The sequence below is a fragment of the Schistocerca gregaria genome, chromosome 1, assembly GCF_023897955.1.
Source record: "Schistocerca gregaria isolate iqSchGreg1 chromosome 1, iqSchGreg1.2, whole genome shotgun sequence".
Lineage (NCBI taxonomy): Eukaryota > Metazoa > Arthropoda > Insecta > Orthoptera > Acrididae > Schistocerca > Schistocerca gregaria.
Window position 1 is genome coordinate 1,089,726,191 of NC_064920.1, and position 7,840 is coordinate 1,089,734,030.

Below are 7,840 nucleotides of genomic sequence, written 5' to 3' on the forward strand. Positions count from 1 at the left end.
CCACGTAAAATCGTGGCCACCACAGACACTGCGGGTTGGCTTAAGGGAAAGAAAGATTTAGTACCTCCGCCGCAAGTCGATATTCCCTGCGGCCCTGGCTGTATCGATATATTACAGGTGGCGGGCGCCTCCTCTAAGCCCTGCAAGACTCACCCACTGGGACGGTCAGTGCTTCCTAACACAGCCTTTGCCCAGTTTCGTCCGTGCTAACTTTTTTTTTTCCTTGACATTACTCTTCTCATTGCTCCAGACGACCTGCCATGATATCCTTTCTAAATTTCGAAATTGCACTTACAGCCAAGCTTGTCAATTATTTTCTGTATGTACTCAACCTCCTATAACAATTTATGTCCTCTGCAGCTGCCTCTACTACCATGGAAGGTATTACCTGCCCTTTCAACCTCTCCCTTCAGTTTTCCCATATTTCGTTCGTCTCAGATTCTGTGGAGAACTTGTAACCTTCCCTCTCTTTAATCGGTTATGCAAAAATAATCGTGACGGCGTTGCCCTAAAAGAATTAGAAAATTCAGGCAGTCGTTTCCGCAGTAATAATTAATTAATGGTGGAAAATTTACTACAAGGCATTTTTACAAATTACATACTGCACTCTTTTCTTACGTAAATTGTGAATAAACGTTATGGAGTAGCGCAAATGCAACGAAACGGCTCCACAAAGTTCTGAGCAGCCCACATCAAATCACTCTGGTTATTTCTAAACAGAGTCGCCTGTCCAAATAGACAAGTCTCTATTCACTGAGCAGTCGGTTATCTGAACAGTAAATTAAAACTTCAGTAATATATACCAATGTGTGCTATCGAAATATCTGACATATGCAACCAACAGCACGCTTTGTGAAATAATATAGAGAAATATGATGTATGATTTTAAATTACCAAAGAAAATCAAATTTAATGATTTGGAAAAATATGTGCAAATCATCATTATGGGAATGGTTAAATGTTTCCTCTATCAGTCTTTACAACTATAGCATTGTTCGTTGCCAATTTTCCATTAAACACAAGACCCTACCCATTAACCATGTAAATATCAAACATTTAATACATGATGTCAGGGTTGACACAAAGTTGGCTAAATGGAATATATCTGAAACTTATAGGATAAAGCTTAAAGTCGATGATCTCATTATAAATGAAAATACAAAATTAAATGTAAAATAAACGATGAATTGGAAATAATTGAAGGGATTAATGAACTATAGGCAATGAACATAGCTATAGTTGTAAACTCTGACAAGGGAAAACCTTAATTACAATAGATGAACAGATTTGTATTTCGAAAACATTAAAAAAAATTGCAGTAATAATACTACAGAAGTAAAAAAAGAACCTAACTCTAAATTTCAAACAACTCTGCAAAAGATAATTGACTATAGTAAATTTCTTTTCCAGTCCAATGAGACAAGTTCTCTCAATGTAAAGAATCCTCAGTTACCTACGTTAAGGTCTGAGATAAAGTTACACAAAGAAAACATACCTGTATGTCCTACAGTTAAAAACAGACTCCATCCATCATATAAATTACATAGGAAATGAAAAGTTATTTTAAAAAACTTTTACTTCTATGAAGAAAATTTCGGTGTTAATAGCGGATTCCATTTATCTGAGTTAATGTTCGATATCAGTATCCCTGACAGTGCAAGGTTTGCATCTTTGGACAATACCAGCCTACACACAAACATTCCTGTTGCAGCAACTATTGCTATCATAAAACATAATCTTATCAACACAAGATAATGAACCTCGAGGAAATATCTGAACTAATTGAATTATTCTAGAATAGTCTTCCCTTCAACTGTTTTTCATTTAATGGTAAAAATTACTTACAGAAAGATGGCATTGCCATGGCCAACTCCCTTGCAGGTACAATTGAGGATATTTCCGTTTATCACATAGAACCAGATTTTATTGTAGCTAATCCTGTTATTAGCACTAAAGTCATATACCACAAAATATATGTAGATGATATGCTCATTATTTTCAAAGGCTCTCAAGAAGAAATTGACTCTACAACAATCAAGATGAATAATATGCACCCTAATAAGGTTTTCACAGTTGAACATGAGGTTGATGAAAGCATGAATTTTCTTGATATTACCATTATCAATGATGATGGCAAACATGTCTTCGCTATCTATAGAAAGCGAACATCTTTCAATGTTATTATTAATGCAACATCTTGCTTTACAAAAATTAATTTTTTAGTCAATGATTTATAGAATTCTAAAGTTGCTATTAGGAGCAGATGCAGTTCAGAAAGAAGTTGACATACTGAAACAGACAGCAACAGTCAATAATTATGACTTCATTCACTAAAATAAAATATTCTTACCAAAATTCAAATCAAGCCACAGGTCAAAATAATTGTAACTTGCAAAAATGACCTATTTAATAAATATTTCTGACAATATTTAAAAATGCAGAAGTGTGTTTTGCCTTTCAAACAAATAGCTGTTTGCAGAATAAAGTAAGACACGTTATTGGAAATTGTAATAGTAAATATCTAAACTCTCGGGTTTATAAAATAATGTGTAACACACGTGACAGTCATTATAAAGGCCAAACAGGAAGGAATTTCCGAACGAGATATCATGAGCATACTGTTGGAACGTCTAGTCTTTGGTCAACACATTATTCACAACAAGCATTTCGAGGTAACCATCGAAAATAACCTCAAAATGCTGCATACAGCCAGCCATGTGAATGCAAAGGTATTCTGCTTATACTTCAGAGGAACTTGAAATCTACACTTATCTAAAAAATGATCACGATGCTCTTCTTAACGAACAGTTCGATTTTAGAGAAAAAGGTTCCTCCCATTTATTCGATGAGCTATTCTGCAATATCCCTAACTCTAACAGTTTCTCTTATGCAGATGGGTTATTATCGTACTGAATCCAACACATGTTTAAATTTAAATGTAATTAATATTGCCTCTTTCTACACTTCTTGACATCTTAAGTTACAGATTGCTTTGGAACTTCTTTCCTCCATGTCCATCACGCTTTCAATTATATACCTCTATAGGAGTGGTGATGCTTGTGATGCTGTATTGGCAAAGTAGTCTTTGCAGTTCTAGATATTTTACATAACTTGTTCCTAATAACACCTACAGTAACTTTGAAAATTAAGCAGGCATCATTTAAATAAGTATCTGGTGTATCTATTTTCTTATGCTACACTAGTACATTTAAAATGCACTAGGCAAATGTTTCTCATCGTTTTCACCGTCTACAGTAGAATATATTTTAGGGAGCTGTTTTGTTACTTTTTGGTCGTCAGGTAAACCTTTATGTAATAACTGACGTTAGTTTATTTTATTTGTATACGCAGTTTCTTTCCGGCAGTGCACCCTGCATTTAACTTAATTTTTTGACGATGTAATTATGCACATTTTATGACAGATCTGGTATAGAATTTCATGCGTATAAACGGATTTTGGCTGTATATTACACCGTCATCTTTCAGTTTCACAAATTATCGATTAGTACATCGTCTCCCTGGTTAGTGGATGGTGTCCCTTGCACCAGCCAGCCTTCACAATATCTTTGGCCTACGAAGGAACCGATGTAAAATGTCGTTTCCATAGTTAACAAGCTCTCGTAGTATCAATTGTCTGTCACCTGCAGAGGGCGGCGATCGGTCACAAGACCAGTATCATGATTAACGAAGTTTTTATCCACGTCTTAACTGTTATATAACAAGTTTTAGTTTAAAATGAATAGTGTTCTCGTTTTTTTTTCACTTTAATAGACAAAATCAGTTTATTTTAGAAGTAGCTTCTATTACTTATACTGATGATTCATAGTGATTGGGCAGTAGTGACGCCATGCTGGAGGTATTGAGCTATCATTATGTCAGCAGTCGATAACATCTCTCTAGAGCTTCCTGCTCAGTCCGCCTAGCACATATCACAATCACAGGAATACTGTACGTAGTAATTACATTTTATAATTTTTGGGCTTTACTATTATAATGATTTTGTTACCTCGGAACTGGTTTACTACTCTCTTTGCAGTGTACAAGGCTTGAGGCTGTTGCCAATGGGCACCACTGTGGGGAGCCGGACTTGGGCATCACGGGGATGTCAACCTCGTCCCGTCTGTCCCCAGATAGGTCTGCCGCTGTGGTTGCCCCGGTTGCTGCCCGCAGTGGGGCTGAGCCCTCGCCTGTGGTTGACTGGGAGGTCGTTCCAAGGCGTGGCAGGCAGAGAAAGGCGTCCCCGGAGGCTGATCAGAAAGCCTCCCCGGTGCGTCTGACAAACCGGTTTCAGGCACTGTCTCTGGCTGAGCCAGATGCAGCTGCCTGCCCTGTTTCAGAGGATCATTCTCAGCCTTCAAGGTCCGGGCAATCGCAGAGGGTGGGTTTACTGGTAGTTGGAAGCTCCAATTTTAGGCGCGTAATGGGGCCCCTTAGGGATACGGCGGCTAAGGAGGGGAAGAAATCCAGTGTGCACTCCGTGTGCATTCCGGGAGGAGGCATTCCTGATGTGGAAAGAGTCCTTCCGGATGCCATGAAGAGCACAGGGTGCAGCCAGCTGCAGGTGGTGGCACATGTCGGCACTAATGACGTGTGTCGCTTTGGATCTGAGAAAATTCTCTCTGGATTCCAGCGGCTATCTGATTTGGTGAGGGCTGCCGGTCTTGCTTACGAGATGAAGGGAGAGCTCGCCATCTGCAGCATCGTTGACAGAACCGACTGCGGACCTTTGGTGCAGAGCCGGGCGGAGGGTCTGAATCAAAGGCTCAGACGGTTTTGCGACCGTATTGGCTGCAGATTCCTAGACTTGCACCATAGGGTGGTGGGGTTTCGGGTTCCGCTGAATAGGTCAGGAGTTCACTACACTCTGCTGGCGGCTACACGGGTAGCGGAGGCTGTGTGGCGTGGACTGGGCGGTTTTTTAGGTTAGAAGGCCTCGGGAAAGTGCGGGATGGGCTGCCAATGTCAAAGGGTGCTTGGCAATTACAGAACGTGCTTGGATCAAGGAACAGTCGGAATTATAGTTGTAAATTGTTGTAGTTGCGCTGGAAAAGTCCCTGAGCTTCAAGCGCTAATAGAAAGCACAGAAGCTGATATCGTTATAGGTACAGAAAGCTGGCTAAGCCTAAAATAAGTTCTGCAGAAATTTTTACGAAGTCTAAGACGGTGTTCAGGAAAGATAGATTAGGCACAATTGGTGGTGGAGTGTTTGTGTCTGTTAGTAGTGGTTTATCTTGTAGTGAAGTCGAAGTAGATACTCTGTGCGAATTGGTATGGGTGGAGGTTATACTTAACAGCCGAATTAAGTTAATAATTGGCTCCTTCTACCGACCCCCAGACTCCGATGATACAGTTGCGGAACAGTTCAGAGAAAGTTTGAGTCTCGTAACAAATAAATACCCCACTCATACGGTTATAGTTGGTGGGGACTTCAACCTACCCTCGGTATGTTGGCAAAAATACTTGTTCAAAACCGGTGGTAGGCAGAAAACGTCTTCCGAGATTGTCCTAAATGCTTTCTCCGAAAATTATTTCGTGCAGTTAGTCCACGAATCCACGCGAATTGTAAATGGTTACGAAAACACACTTGACCTCTTAGCCACAAACAATCCAGAGCTGATAGAGAGCATCATGACTGATACAGGGATTAGTGATCACAAGGTCATTGTAGCTAGGCTCAATACCATTTCTTCCAAATCCATCAGAAACAAACGCAAAATAATTTTATTTAAAAAAGCGGATAAAGTGTCACTAGAAGCCTTCCTAAAAGACAATTTCCATTCCTTCCGAACTGACTATGCGAATGTAGACGAGATGTGGCTCAAATTCAAAGATATTCATACCTCATAAATTGGTAAGAGATGGAACGGATCCCCCGTGGTACACAAAAAAGGTCCGAACGCTGTTGCAGAGGCAACGGAAAAAGCATGCGAAGTTCAAAAGAACGCGCAATCCCGAAGATGGGCTAAAATTTACAGACACGCGAAATTTGGCACGTACTTCGATGAGAGATGCCTTTAATAGGTTCCACAACGAAACATTGTCTCGAAATTTGGTAGAAAATCCGAAGAAATTCTGGTCGTATGTAAAGTACACAAGCGGCAAGACGCAGTCAATACCTTCGCTGCGCAGTGCCAATGGTACTGTTATCGACGACTGTGCCGCTAAAGCGGAGTTATTGAACGCAGTTTTCCGAAATTCCTTCACCAGGGAAGACGAATGGAATATTCCAGAATTTGAAACACGAACATCTGCTAGCATGAGTTTCTTAGAAGTAGATACCTTAGGGGTTGCGAAGCAACTCAAATCGCTTGACACGGTCAAGTCTTCAAGTCCAGATTGTATACCGATTAGGTTCCTTTCAGATTACGCTGATATTATAGCTCCCTACTTAGCACTCATATACAACCGCTCGCTCACCGATAGATCTGTACCTACAGATTGGAAAATTGCGCAGGTCGCACCAGTGTTCAAGAAGGGTAGTAGGAGTAATCCATTTAACTACAGACCTATATCATTGACGTCAGTTTGCAGTAGGGTTTTGGAGCATATACTGTATTCAAACATTATGAATCACCTCGAAGGGAACGATCTATTGACACGTAATCAGCATGGCTTCAGAAAACATCGCTCTTGTGCAACGCAGCTAGCTCTTTATTCGCACGAAGTAATGGCCGCTATCGACAGGGGATCTCAAGTTGATTCCGTATTTCTAGATTTCCGGAAAGCTTTTGACACCGTTCCTCACAAGCGACTTCTAATCAAGCTGCGGAGCTATGGGATATCGTCTCAGTTGTGCGACTGGATTCGTGATTTCCTGTCAGGAAGGTCGCAGTTCGTAGTAACAGACGGCAAATCATCGAGTAATACTGAAGTGATATCAGGTGTTCCCCAGGGAAGCGTCCTGGGACCTCTGCTGTTCCTGATCTATATAAATGACCTGGGTGACAATCTGAGCAGTTCTCTTAGATTGTTCGCGGATGATGCTGTAATTTACCGTCTAGTAAGGTCATTCGAAGACCAGTATCAGTTGCAAAGCGATTTAGAAAAGATTGCTGTATGGTGTGTCAGGTGGCAGTTGACGCTAAATAACGAAAAGTGTGAGATGATCCACATGAGTTCCAAAAGAAATCCGTTGGAATTCGATTACTCGATAAATAGTACAATTCTCAAGGCTGTCAATTCAACTAAGTACCTGGGTGTTAAAATTACGAACAACTTCAATTGGAAGGACCACATAGATAATATTGTCGGGAAGGCGAGCCAAAGGTTGCGTTTCATTGGCAGGACACTTAGAAGATGCAACAAGTCCACTAAAGAGACAGCTTACACTACACTCGTTCGTCCTCTGTTAGAATATTGCTGTGCGGTGTGGGATCCTTACCAGGTGGGATTGACGGAGGACATCGAAAGGGTGCAAAAAAGGGCAGCTCGTTTTGTATTATAACGTTATAGGGGAGAGAGTGTGGCAGATATGATACACGAGTTGGGATAGAAGTCATTACAGCATAGATGTTTTTCGTCGCGGCGAGACCTTTTTACGAAATTTCAGTCACCAACTTTCTCTTCCGAATGCGAAAATATTTTGTTGAGCCCAACCTACATAGGTAGGAATGATCATCAAAATAAAATAAGAGAAATCAGAGCTCGAACAGAAAGGTTTAGGTGTTCGTTTTTCCCGCTCGCTGTTCGGGAGTGGAATAGTAGAGAGATAGTATGATTGTGGTTCGATGAACCCTCTGCCAAGCACTTAAATGTGAATTGCAGAGTAGTCATGTAGATGTAGATGATGTAGCTTCATTCATTCTTTCGAGATGTTCATTCCATTTTCTCCTATTTTCAT